This window comes from Mus musculus, chromosome 19, assembly GCF_000001635.26.
Source record: "Mus musculus strain C57BL/6J chromosome 19, GRCm38.p6 C57BL/6J".
Classification (NCBI taxonomy): Eukaryota; Metazoa; Chordata; class Mammalia; order Rodentia; family Muridae; genus Mus; species Mus musculus.
The window spans coordinates 47,050,940-47,063,478 of NC_000085.6; the positions used below are offsets into that span (position 1 = coordinate 47,050,940).

General features: G+C 43.5%; 1 non-coding gene across 1 annotated transcript; it reads left to right on the forward strand.

The window, feature by feature from the left end:
* The first annotated feature begins 7,222 nt into the window (after nt 1-7,222).
* Gm23140 lies at nt 7,223-7,329 on the forward strand. Its single transcript, XR_003952957.1, has one exon. It is a non-coding gene; the product is annotated as a U6 spliceosomal RNA (small nuclear RNA).
* The last annotated feature ends 5,210 nt before the right edge of the window (nt 7,330-12,539 follow it).

The following is a 12,539-nucleotide window of genomic DNA, read 5'->3' on the forward strand; positions in this document are numbered from 1 at the left end:
CGCTGGGAAGTGTGGTTCACCTAGGCTACCTAGGTGAGGCGGAGCTGCTCAGGTTGGGGCGGGGCGTGTGGGCCACGCCTTGAAGGAAGCTCACCGGTTTTCGCGGTCGAAGCCTGCAGTGTGCTGTTCAGGAGAGTCTAAAATGCTACAGTTTCAGTATTTTACTTGCACCAGTTTATTCATGGAACATTGAACTCTAGATGCCATGTGTTCTTGAATTAGGAGTGATGGTTTCATTTTGAGGACTAATTGTGGTTTTCCGTCCATGGTTAATGGCATCTATCTACTTAGTAAGACCTTGTCTCACCAAACAAACAAACAAAAACCCTAAGCTGGCTCAGCAGGTAAAAAATTTGCCTCCAAGTGTGACGACCTGAGTTCAATACCCATGTTAGAGGGAGAGAACTGATTCGCGAAATGATTTCTGAGAAATGAGGGGGAAAAGTTAGAGGACAGCTTTGATAAGAATAACCACATAAGCCAAGTATGGTTACCTACTTATTAATTTCAGCCTTGAGTAGGCAGAATGTTAGAGCCAAGGAATTTGAGACCCACCTGGGCAGCACTCCAACACCCCTGTCTCCAAAAGGAAGAGAAAAGTTCCAGACCTTACCCACTGAAGGGTGTCTTTGGACTTTTGAACACTATTGAGACAGTTAAACGTGGAGGTGTCTTGAGCTGGAAAGATGGCTCCAGCTGTTAAGAGCACTTCGATGCTCGTGCAGAGAGGCCCTTTAAGAAGAACCCCTCTTCCAAGCACCCAAATGGCTGTTCACAACCATCTAGTTCCAGATGCTGTCTTTTGTCCTCTCTGGGCACCAGGGATGCAAATGGTGAACATACATATATGCAAGCAAAACATGCTACACATAAAAATGAAAAATAAATAAAATATAGTTTTCAATTGGAGCCAAGTGGTAAAGGAACCTTTAATCCCAGCACTGAGGCAGAAACGGGCAAATCTCTTGAGTCCTAGGCCAGTCTACAGAGTGAGTTCCAGGATAGCCAGAGCATAACAGAGAAACACTGTCTAAAACAAACAAACAAACAAACAAACCCAGGGCTGGCTGGAAAGATGGCTCAGCAGTTAAGAGCACTGACTGCTCTTCCAGAGGGCATGAGTTCAAATCCTAGCAACCACATGGTGGTTCACAACCATCTGTAATGGGATCCTAAGCCCTCTTCGGGTGTGTCTGAAGACAGCTACTGTGTATATAAAGTAAATAAATCTTTAAAAAAGGCCGGGCGTGGTGACACATGCCTTTAATCCCAGCACTCAGGAGGCATAGGCAGGCTGATTTCTGAATTCAAGGCCAACCTGGTCTACAGAGTGAGTTCCAGGACAGCCAGGGCTACACAGAGAAACCCTGTCTTGAAAAACAAAAACAAAACAAAACAAAAATCTTTAAAAAATAAAACAGGGGCTGGAGAGATGGCTCAGCGGTTAAGAGCACTGACTGCTCTTCCAGAGGTCCTGAGTTCAAATCCCAGGAACCACATGGTGGCTCACAACCATCCTTAATGAGATCTGAAGACAACTACAGTGTACTTACATATAATAAATAAATAAATAAAATCTTTAAAAATAAACAAGTAAAAATAAAACAAACAAGAAAAGATGTAGAGGCTCCCGAAAGTTGGACTAAACACATTTTTCCATTATGAGATAACCCAGGAACCTATGGGGACTGAGAGGAACATGCTATGGTTTGAATATGGATGTCCCTCCACAGGTTTGTGTTTGAACACGTGGTCCCCAACTGGTGGTCCTGTTTGGGAGTTATGAAACCTCTGGCTTGTGTGACCTAGCCAGAAGTGGTGATAACTACAGGCAGGTTTGAAAGATATCCACTTCTGGTCCTGGACTGAGCTCTCTGCTGCTTCACTCAAATGACACATGAAGACTTACGGCTCAAACTCCTGGCACTACAGAGACGCCCCGACATACACTACAGGAATCTTCTGAGGGCATCAGCCTCTCGAGTGCCGGGATCACAGGCACAAACTGCCTTCCCACTCTTGTCTCTAACACGCCAAATGACAAAAGAAAATACAGACTGGATAAAATCAGGATAAAAGAGCTAAATAAAAAAAAAAAACATAGCTCTTGGGCTGGAGAGATGACTCAGCAGTTAAGAGCACCGACAGCTCTTTCAGAGGTCCTGAGTTCAATTCCCAGCAACCACGTGGTGGCTCACAGCCATCTGTAATGGGGTCTGATGCCCTCTTCTGGTGCATCTGAAGAGATCAATGGTAGTGTACTCATATGCATAAAATAAATAAATCTTTAAAAAATATATAGTTCTTTTATACTGATAAACATCATAAAGAAGAAATGATATTGATGTGTACCCTCCATTGATCATTGAACATTCCATAAAACTTTCTACCTGGTATCTGTATACCCCATTGTTTGAGTAAACCTGAAACAGGAGAGAAAAGCCAGAGAGTGTATATGAAGCCTGAGTCCTGGTACGAGTGGTATCTCAAAGCACTAAAGCCAGCATGGGCTTTTCAGAAAACACACTGAGGTGGAATGGTTAGGCATCTAGGGAGAAAAGTTAAAACAGTAGAAGAAGTTGCTCGTTCTCTTCTATCTTCAAGGAAATCTAGAACTATGATTGAACCTTGGTCAACCCCTGGAACTGTGGTCATTAGTATTTATTTTCTGTCAATGATTGATGGTGGTTTCCATGTGTGTACCTGGGGCAATGAACCAAGCTGTGCCAGTTTGTCACATGGCTTTGTACAAATGACAGGATTTATGATGTGTGCGTGCGTGTGTGTGTGTGTGTGTGTGTGTGTGTGTGTGTGTGTCTGTGTGTCTGTGTGTTTGTGTGGTTTCACTGTTGGAGAACTGACTTTCGAGACAAGAGTTGTGGCTGGCTATATAGCAAGAGAGGAAGAGAGGCACTCTTTGTTTTTGGTGTTTGTTTGCTGGGTTATTTGTTGTTATTTGTTTGTGTGTGTGTGTGTGTGTGTGTGCTTGGTTTGGGGTTTCTTTTGTTTTGTTTTTGAGACTGGGACTTGCTGGTCCAGAATTGACGATGTAGACTAGGCTGGCCTCAGACTCAAGAGATTTCATCTGAGTTTCGTCTGATGCCTCTCTAGTGAAGGTATTAAAGGAGTTCACCACAGCTGGCCCCGGCCTGCTACTGAATCTCAGATGTAGTTTCAGAGGACTACCAGGCTTTCAAAGCAGGGGCTGGCGTAGGGGTGGGGTGCTTCCGGAATACTCCCTTTCAGCAGCAGCAGCACCACCACCACCATCTTCATCATCATATTTGTGTTTGTGTGCGCACGTGTGCAATATGTGTATGTGGGAAAGTGCATTTACCACAGAGCATGTAGAAATGAGAAGACAATCTTGTAGAGTTGTAGTTCTCTTCTTCCTCCTCCATGTGGATACCAAGGCCCAAACTCATACCATCAGGTTTGTATCTGGTGGCAAAGTACCTTTACCTACTGAGCCATCTTGCTGGGCCCTTTAAATTCTTTAAACAAACAAACAAACAAACAAACAAACACAGACTTAATTCACTTTATTTTTCTAGTATAAAAACCCTTATGTGGTAGCCATAACTGGAACCTAGGTACACTGAACAGAGCCTCTGGTGTGAGTTTTCACAAGATGGCCAGCGAATTCCTGACAAGGAGACTTGATGAACACAAGTCTCTTTCCAGAGGCGGGGGTGTCAGGTAGCTGTGGGTCTTGGAGATAGGATCAAAGGTGGCCTTGGTAAAGTTGTCCAGGGTGGCAGTGCAGCCCTGGCTGCTGTGTAGCAGTCCTCAATGCCAGCCATCAGCAGTAGCTTCTTGGGCACAGGGGCAGAGATGGATGGCAGTGTCTCTTGGGGCAGGGATGAAGCACACCAACACAGAGCAATGGGGGCCTGTCACCTTACAAGGAACAGTGTGGGGCTTGCCAATCTTGTTTCCCCAGGTAGACTCTCCCAACAGGAACAGGGATGATGGAAAGCTTGACCAAAATGGTGGTCCCTCAGATGGCAGAGGTCAGGTCCTTGGAGCACTTAGCACCAAGAGCAAAGTGACCATTGTAGTCTCCAGTAGTAACAAGAGCCTTGAACCTGGTCTGCATGCCAACCCGGGTCTACTTTGTACTGGCCTGGTCTTTAGAACTCATCCTTTAGGGATGTGCCCAGGAAAAAGTCTGTAATCTCAGAGTCCCTAATGGGCAGGAGAGCGTGGAGATCTCCTCCAGGGGCTTAGTCTTCACGTACCTGACCAGGCAGCCCGGTGGCCACTCCTCGTCTTCAGCTTTACCTCCATGAACCCTGCAGCCTCAACCACAGGCCTCTACCAGGACTTCATCCCCTAAGACACTTCCCTCCCCCGTTTGGTGATTTCCCAAAGAAGAAGAAGCCCTTTAAATAATTCTTATTAGATTCCCCCCTCCCCTGGCAATACTGACAATACTGGAAATTGAACACCAGGCCTTGCAAATGCTAAGTGATTGGTCTACCACTGAGCCACATCCCCAAATCCTGAAAAACTTATGCGGAAGACATTTAGATGCATAGCTTATACCATATACAAGATTAAATCTAAACTGACTGGTGAACTAAAGAAAAAAGAAGCCAGACTGTAGAAGAAAACAGGGATCGGATCCTCTTAACAACATAGGAGAGAAAGGCATATTACCTACGATTCTAAAACCAGATGCAGTAAAATATTGTTAAGTTTGACTTACTGTAAAAACACCCATGAAAACAAGTGTAGCATCCGTCTCAAGTAAAAAAAAAAAAAAGCTAGTTCTGTATGTTATTTAGGAGGACGTGTTTTGTTTGGTTTCATTTTGTTTTTGTGAGATATGGTTTGTATGTGTCACAGCCCTGGCTGTCTGTCCCCAAGTAAGCATGGAACTTGCTGTGTAGACATATGAGGACCAGAACTCACAGAGATCTGCTTGCCTCTGCTTCCAGAGTGCTGGGATTAAAGGCATGCACCACCATGCCTGGCCTGTAACAGTATGCTTTATTTCTTTTATAATTGATTTCCTTATGTGTTATTTCTTGAGTCAGGGATCCACTGTGTAGCCCAAGCTGGGCTCAAACTTGCAGTAGTCCTCCTTCCTCTGCCTCCCAAGTGCTAAAATTACAGGTGTGTGACACCTCATTGGCTTCATGTACTTCTTATAAAACAGATTATAATTTGTTAGTGTATAAGATAGGTTTTTTAGTATAGGATATAGGTAGTTTACAGCCAAGCAGAGCACACTCTAACCCTAGAGATCCTGGTTAGAATTTTATTTCATTTTATTTTACTTTACTTTATTTATTTTTGGTCACCTTGACACAAACCAGGGTCATCTGGGAAGAGGAAACTTCAACTGAGAAAATGGCTCTGTTAGATTGACTTGCAAGAAGTCTGTGTGTGTGTGTGTGGGGGGGGGGGGTTCTTAATGACTGACTGACGTGGGAGGACCTAACCCACTATGGCCAGTGCCACTCTTGGTTCTGAGTTTTATAAGGAAGCAGACTGAGGACTGGAGAAATGGATCAGTGGTTAAGAGCAGTGACTGCTCTTCCAGAGGTCTGCAGTTCAATTCCCAGCAACCACAGGGTGGCTCACAACCATCTGTAGTGGGATTCAATGCCCACTTCTGGTGTGTCTGAAGACAGTGAAGGTGTACTCACATACATAAAATAAATAAGTCAACAAAAAAGAAGGAGGAGGAGGAGGAGGAGAAGGAGGAGAAGGAGAAAAAGGAGAAGAAGGAGGAGGAGGAGAACAAGAAGGAGGAGGAGGAAAGAGAGGAAGAAAGAAAGGAAGAAAGAAAGAAAGAAAGAAAGAGAGGAAGAAAGAGAGGAAGAAAGAAAGAAAGAAAGAGAGGAAGAAAGAGAGGAAGAAAGAGAGGAAGAAAGAAAGAAAGAAAGAAAGAAAGAAAGAAAGAAAGAAAGAAAGAAAATGGCCAGGTGGTGGTGACGCATGCCTTTAATCCCAGCACTTGGGAGGCAGAGGCAGGCAGATTTCTGAGTTCGAGGCCAGCCTTGTCTACAAAGTGAGTGCCAGGACAGCCAGGGCTACACAGAGAAACCCTCTCTCGAAAAAAACCAAAAAAAAAAAAAAGAAAGAAAGAGAGAAAAAGAAAAAAAAAAAGAAAGAGAAAGAAAGAAAGAAAGAAAGAAAGAAAGAAAGAAAGAAAGAAAGAAAGAAAGAAAGAAAGAAAAGCTGAACCCAGGGGGTGGTGTCACACACCTTTAATTCCCAGCATGGCCTCTACTTCACCTTCCAATCCCAGGTTCTGGCTTTGAGTTCCTGCCCTGACTTCCCCCCACGATGGATTATAAAGTATACACTGAAATAAGGCTTTCCCTCCCCAAGTTTCTTTTGGTCATGTGTTTTATCACTGAACTAGACAGAAGTACAAGGAGTGGGGATGGACAATGGCCACAGGAGCCATTGCACAGGAACCATCATAGTGTAGACATAAATGTCAAAGAGGCTTAATACTATCTCTTTTTTTAGACAATTTATTGTTTTATTTTAAATTATGTGTATGTGCGTGTATCTGCATGTGGTATGTGCATGTGATCACAGGTACTCTAGAAAGCTAGAAGCCTTGCATCTCCTAGAGCTATAGTTACAGGCAGTTGTGAGCTGCCCAACATTGGTTCTGGGAACCAAACTTAGGTCTTCTGGAAGAACAGTTAATGTCCTCAATTGATGAGCCATCTCTCTAGCTCCTGGGGACCTTTTTGTTGTTGTGTTGTGTTTTGCTTTGTTTTTTTAATCCAGGTGATTGACAGGCCATTTGGATTGAGTCTTACAGGAGCAGACAGGGCCACTTTGTTTGTTTCTTTGTTTGTAGTGTTAGAGATCAACTCAGATTTTCGTGTACATTTGAAGATCCTTGTACCACTGAGCTATACTCATTACTACATTGTAGCTTGTCTCTGCTACTTTGTGGGTTCCTCTTTCTTCTATCCTGTCAAACCCCTCACACTAGATAAGAGAGGGGGAAAATGATAGAGAAGAAAGGAAAGAGACCTCTGGAAAAAATCAGGGCTTGGTAAGGGGCAACATTGTTGTTAGACTACTTCCTACTGATTAAGGACATCAAATTTCTTGGGGCAAGTTTGTTCTTCACTATCAGGCTATCTAATTTCTTCTTGTTATTTCTTCTTTGCACACTACTTAACAAACCTTGACCAACAGCAACCAACAACAATCAACAACAACCAACAATAACCAGCCAACAGTGCTCGCTTCGGCAGCACATATACTAAAATTGGAACGATACAGAGAAGATTAGCATGGTCCCTGCGCAAGGGTGACACGCAAATTCGTGAAGCGTTCCATATTTTTGATGCCCCTCAACAGAGGAATGGATACAAAAAAGTGGTACATTACACAATGGAATACTACTCAGCTATTAAAAAGAATGAATTTATGAAATTCCTAGGCAAATGGTTGGACCTGGAAGGCATCATTCTGAGTGAGGTAACTCAATCACAAAAGAACTCAAATGATATGTTCTCACTGATAAGTGGATATTAGCCCAGAAACTTAGAATACCCAAGATATAAGATACAATTTGCGAAACACATGTAACTCAAGAAGAACGAAGACCAAAGTGTGGACACTTTGCCCCTTCTTAGAATTGGGAATGAAAGAAAGATGAAATTTCAAGACCTGTAAGTCATATAAAGTACTCAGAAATTGCTGGTTGTTTGTGAGCCTAGAGGCTGCCTGGGGCTGAGAAAAGAGAAAAACAAACCTGGGTATGCCTCATAGTTAAAACATTCCTGGAAACATCTTGACCCTAAGATAAAGGGGAATGTGAAGAAATAACAGGGCTATCTGAACTGAGTCAACAACTCACAGAACTCTGACACCCTGCACGTACATGTAATTTTTCTGTTAATGTTTGAATAAGCCAATAGTGTGTCGCTGTGCTGAATTCCACACCCCTAAGCCCCTTACCCCATAAAAAACCCTAGCTTTCGAGCCTCGTGGCCAACATCCTTTATCTCCTGTGTGGGATGCATGTCGGTCCGGATCTCCGTAATTAAATGTCCTCATGTAATTACAACAAGATGGGTCCTCGTATTTCTTTGGGTGCTCTCACACTCCCAAGACTAGAGTGGGGGTCCCTGAAAGGGGGTCTTACAGGAACAAAACACCCATGGAAGGAGTTACAGAGACAAAGTTTGGAGATGAGACAAAAGGATGGACCATCTAGAGACTGCCATATCCAGGGATCCATCCCATAAACAGCCTCCAAACGCTGACACCATTGCATACACTAGCAAGATTTTGCTGAAAGGACCCTGATATAGCTGTCTCTTGTGAGACTATGCCGGGGCCTAACAAACACAGAAGTGGATGCTCACAGTCAGCTATTGGATGGATCACAGGGCTCCCAATGGAGGAGCTAGAGAAAGTACCCAAGGAGCTAAAGGGAACTGCAACCCTATAGGTGGAACAACAATATGAGCTAACCAGTACCCTGGAGCTCTTGTCTCTAACTGCATATGTATCAAAAGATGGCCTAGAGAGGCCCATTGGTCATGCAAACTTTATATGCCCCAGTACAGGGGAACGCCAGGGTCAAAAAGTGGGAATGGGTGGGTAGGGGAGTGGGGGGGGAGGGTATGGGGGACTTTTGGGATAGCATTGGAAATGTAAATGAGGAAAATACCTAATAAAATATTTAAAAAGAAAAAAAAAAACAACCAACAACCCACCACCTACAACCCCTAACACACCATCTCTCATGGCCTAGCATTTCTATACTCTCTAAAAAGGCCCTGGAGTTCCAAATGTCACACAGTTGCAGAAACTATCTGCAGCTGGCAAAATCACACCCCTGCTAGAGCACCAGGCAAATCATAGTCACCTGCTGTGGACAATCCAAAGTAGCCCCATATCCCACTTAAAATAAAAACATATTCTTATTATTTTTGTGTTATTTAAAGAACCCAAAATTCCAAAATTCTCACTACAGTATATCACTCAGAACTTAGAGGTAAAGAATAATATGAAATGGATCTCTCCAAAAATAATTAAAGGATGCTCATATTCTCTAATTACGAGAAAGATGTAAGTTAAAATCGATAGGGAGTGGCTGATGTAATGGCTTACCCAGTGAAGAAAGATGATGCATGCTGTTAATCCTTAAAATCTCAAGTTTGATCCCCAGAACCCACATAGTAGGAGGAGAGAACTGGTGTCCCCAAATTGTCCTCTAATCTTCAGATAAGTGCTGTAGCACCTATGTATTTACACATACACACACACACACACACACACACACACACACACACAAACAAATGTAATTTAAAGTTAAATAAAAAGACACGGAGACTGAGTTGTGGTCAAAATAGTAAAACATCTCATCTGTTTCTACAGTGGAGTCAGATCAAAACTCTAGAACCATAAAGACTTCTGAGGTCTCTAGGATGTAAATAGTAACAACCAGCAGACAAAGGACACTAGACCTCAGACTGTTTTGCTGCTTGGGGTTTTGTTCTATTTTACTTTTTTTTTTTTAAAAAGATTTATTTATTCTATGTACACTGTAGTTGTCTTCAGACACACCAGAAGAGGGCATCAGATCACATTGCAGATGGTTGTGAGCCACCATGTGGTTGCTAGGAATTGAACTCAGGACCTTTGGAAGAGCAGTCAGTGCTCTTAACTACTGAGCCATCTCTCCAGCCCCTCTGTTTTACTTTTGAGACAGCATTTCACCATGTAGCCCTGGTTGTCCTGGAACTTGCTCAGTAGAGCAAGGCTAGCCTCAAACTCATGGAGATCCATCTGCTTGCAGAGTGCTGAGATGAAAAGTGTGCGTCACCAACCTAGTTAGAAGTCATAGTTTGTTTGTTTGTCTTATTGTAATTGTTTGAGTCAGGGTCTCAAATAGCCCGGCATGGCCTCTGGTTTTTTTTTTTTTTTTTTGAGACAGGGTTTCTCTGTGTAGCCCTGGCTGTCCTGGAACTCACTCTGTAGACCAGGCTGGCCTCGAACTCAGAAATCTGCCTACCTCTGCCTCCTGAGTGCGTGCGCCACCACGCCCAGCCTGGCATGGCCTCTGACTCCTTATAGAGCCCAGGATAAATCTTGAGCTTCTTTCTCCACTTTGCTGAGATTTCAGGAATGTGCCACCATGCCAACTAAGGAGCTCAGAGTCTGAATTATTTAAGCATTATTGAGTTTCCCCTCTGGTAACCCTGGGCCTGGACTCAAAACAAGCCAAGGCCTAGACCGTGTGCCATGGTAGACAACAGGAACTCTGGGAAATCAGAGGGGCACTTGCTGCTCTTCCTTAGGATCTGTTTGGTTCCCAGACTCCACATCGACAGGCTCCTAACTCCAGGTTCAGGGGACGCAACGCTCAAGTTTGGGCTCCAAAGGCATCAGACATATGTTCAAGTAAAACACTTAAATCCCCCAGTAACCATGAACTTTCAACTGCATACAAGTCCTCAGGGAAGTGGGGATAATGATCCTGCACCCCCATATACCTCCCATGAGTACTCATAGTTGCTGTGAGTTCAAGAGTGGAGAACGAGGCAGAGGCAAGCGGATTTCTGAGTTGGAGGCCAGCCTGGTCTACCAAGTGAGTACCAGGACAGCCAGGGCTAGACAGAGAAACCATGTCTCAAAACAAAACAAAACAAAACAACAAACAAAAAAACCATTAAAACAAACAAACAAACAAAAAAAGTGGCGAATCAATGTCCCGCCTAGCAATCTGCATAGCCCCTTCTTGAGGGAAGAACTAATGATCGGGGTGGAAGCTTCCACAGCAGTTACAGCTTGATAACCCAATGTCCTGCAACTAAGGCATGTGGAGTCTTCAGCAATAGGATTTTACCTTGAGTTCTGGTGGGCAATCAACTGGAGTAACAATTGCCAGGGCTTTTTTGTTTTGTTTTTTTAAAAACTCTTCCTGGATCTTTTCTGGCTTCTCTCAGCCTTCGCATCCAGGTCTCCAGTTTTTACCAGCTAGCAAGGTAAAGGTGGTTTTAAATGGAATATGTGCTCAGCAAAAGTTACAATGGAACTGGAAACAAATATCATAGTCACCATGTGTGGGGACTGCCTGCGCCACACTCAGATCTTTAGCGGGTACAGAAATGGGCAGTGTTGTAAAAACAGCAACATCGTGTGTGTTCATGTGTGTGTGTGTGTGTGTGTGTGTGTGTGTGTGTGAGACAGCTGCTCAAAGTGACAGAGCTGTGGCTCCATGGTGGCCCTGTAGTGCTGGAGGAAAGCCTTTCCTGCCTCTCCCATTTGCTTCTGGGAAGACGTCTAGAGATGAACGTTTCAGGAAGGTTTTCTGAATCGTACAATATCTTCATTTATGTACAGGCTCCGGTGAGTGTATGCTTGTGTGTGCATGGGCAGCTGGCACTTGAGGTCATGGGACCCAAGAAGGAACACCAGAGAATTATCCAAAGAAACTGAAAATTCATGGAGAAATAAAATGAAAAATGTATAGAAGTTCAACTCCAACTGAACTAGATGCTGAGGCCCAACCGTTGACTACTTTATGGGTTCTTTTTTTTTCTCTATGCTTCTCCACCCTTTTTCTTCCACCCTTTCAACCTCAACACTAGATAGGAGAGAGAAAAGGATGTTGGGGGTGGGGGAGGGGGCGTCATTATCCTCAGACTTCCTGATAATTAGGTACTTCAAAATTCTTGGGTCAAGTTTGATCTTCGCTGTCAGGATATCTAATTTCTTTCTTCTTTATGCACGACTACACAACAAACCACAAACAACAACAACCAGCAATCACCAACCCACAAACAGCAACATCACCTCTCCAGGCCCTAGCTTTTATATATCCTCTGAAGAGTTCCCAGAATTCCAAACATCACACAATCACAGAAACTATCTGCAGCTGGCAAAATCGCACGCCTGCTACAGCACGAGGCAAATCATAGTCAGCTGCTGTGGACAGTCTGAAGCAGCCCCATATCCCATACCAAAATGAAAACACATTCTCATAATATTTCTGTATTTTTAAAGAAACAAAATTTATTATTACCACAAGATGCATCAGAATAAATTTATCAGATAGAAAAATAATTTAATAGGATAACCTGTCACAAGCCCCCAGTCCTTACTTAGCACAACTGACTCCATGATGGAAGTACCATTCAGATCATGAAACTCACCTCATAGACAGTACTACCTGCCAAAATGAAAACAAAGACCTAACCCATCAAAATCTAAAGTTCTGGGAACGTCTAAATGTACAACCTTGTACTTTGGCTTCAAGTAGTTCCACTTCTGGCTAACTGTTCTTGGTAATTGAGATATATCAACCCAAGATACATGTTTTCTCTCTGTTTCTGTCTCTGTGTGTGTATGCTTAAGTTCATTCTGAGAAAGAATTCGTGCTACGCTGGGATCCCAGCCTAGTTGTAAGCCAGCTGATAGATTTTGTATTGGCTTAAAACCATGTCCAAGCAGCCTTCTCTGGTGGACACCTTACAACAAACCCTTATTTTATGTGCATTGGTGTTTTGCCTGCATGTGTGTCTGCTGGATCCCCTGGA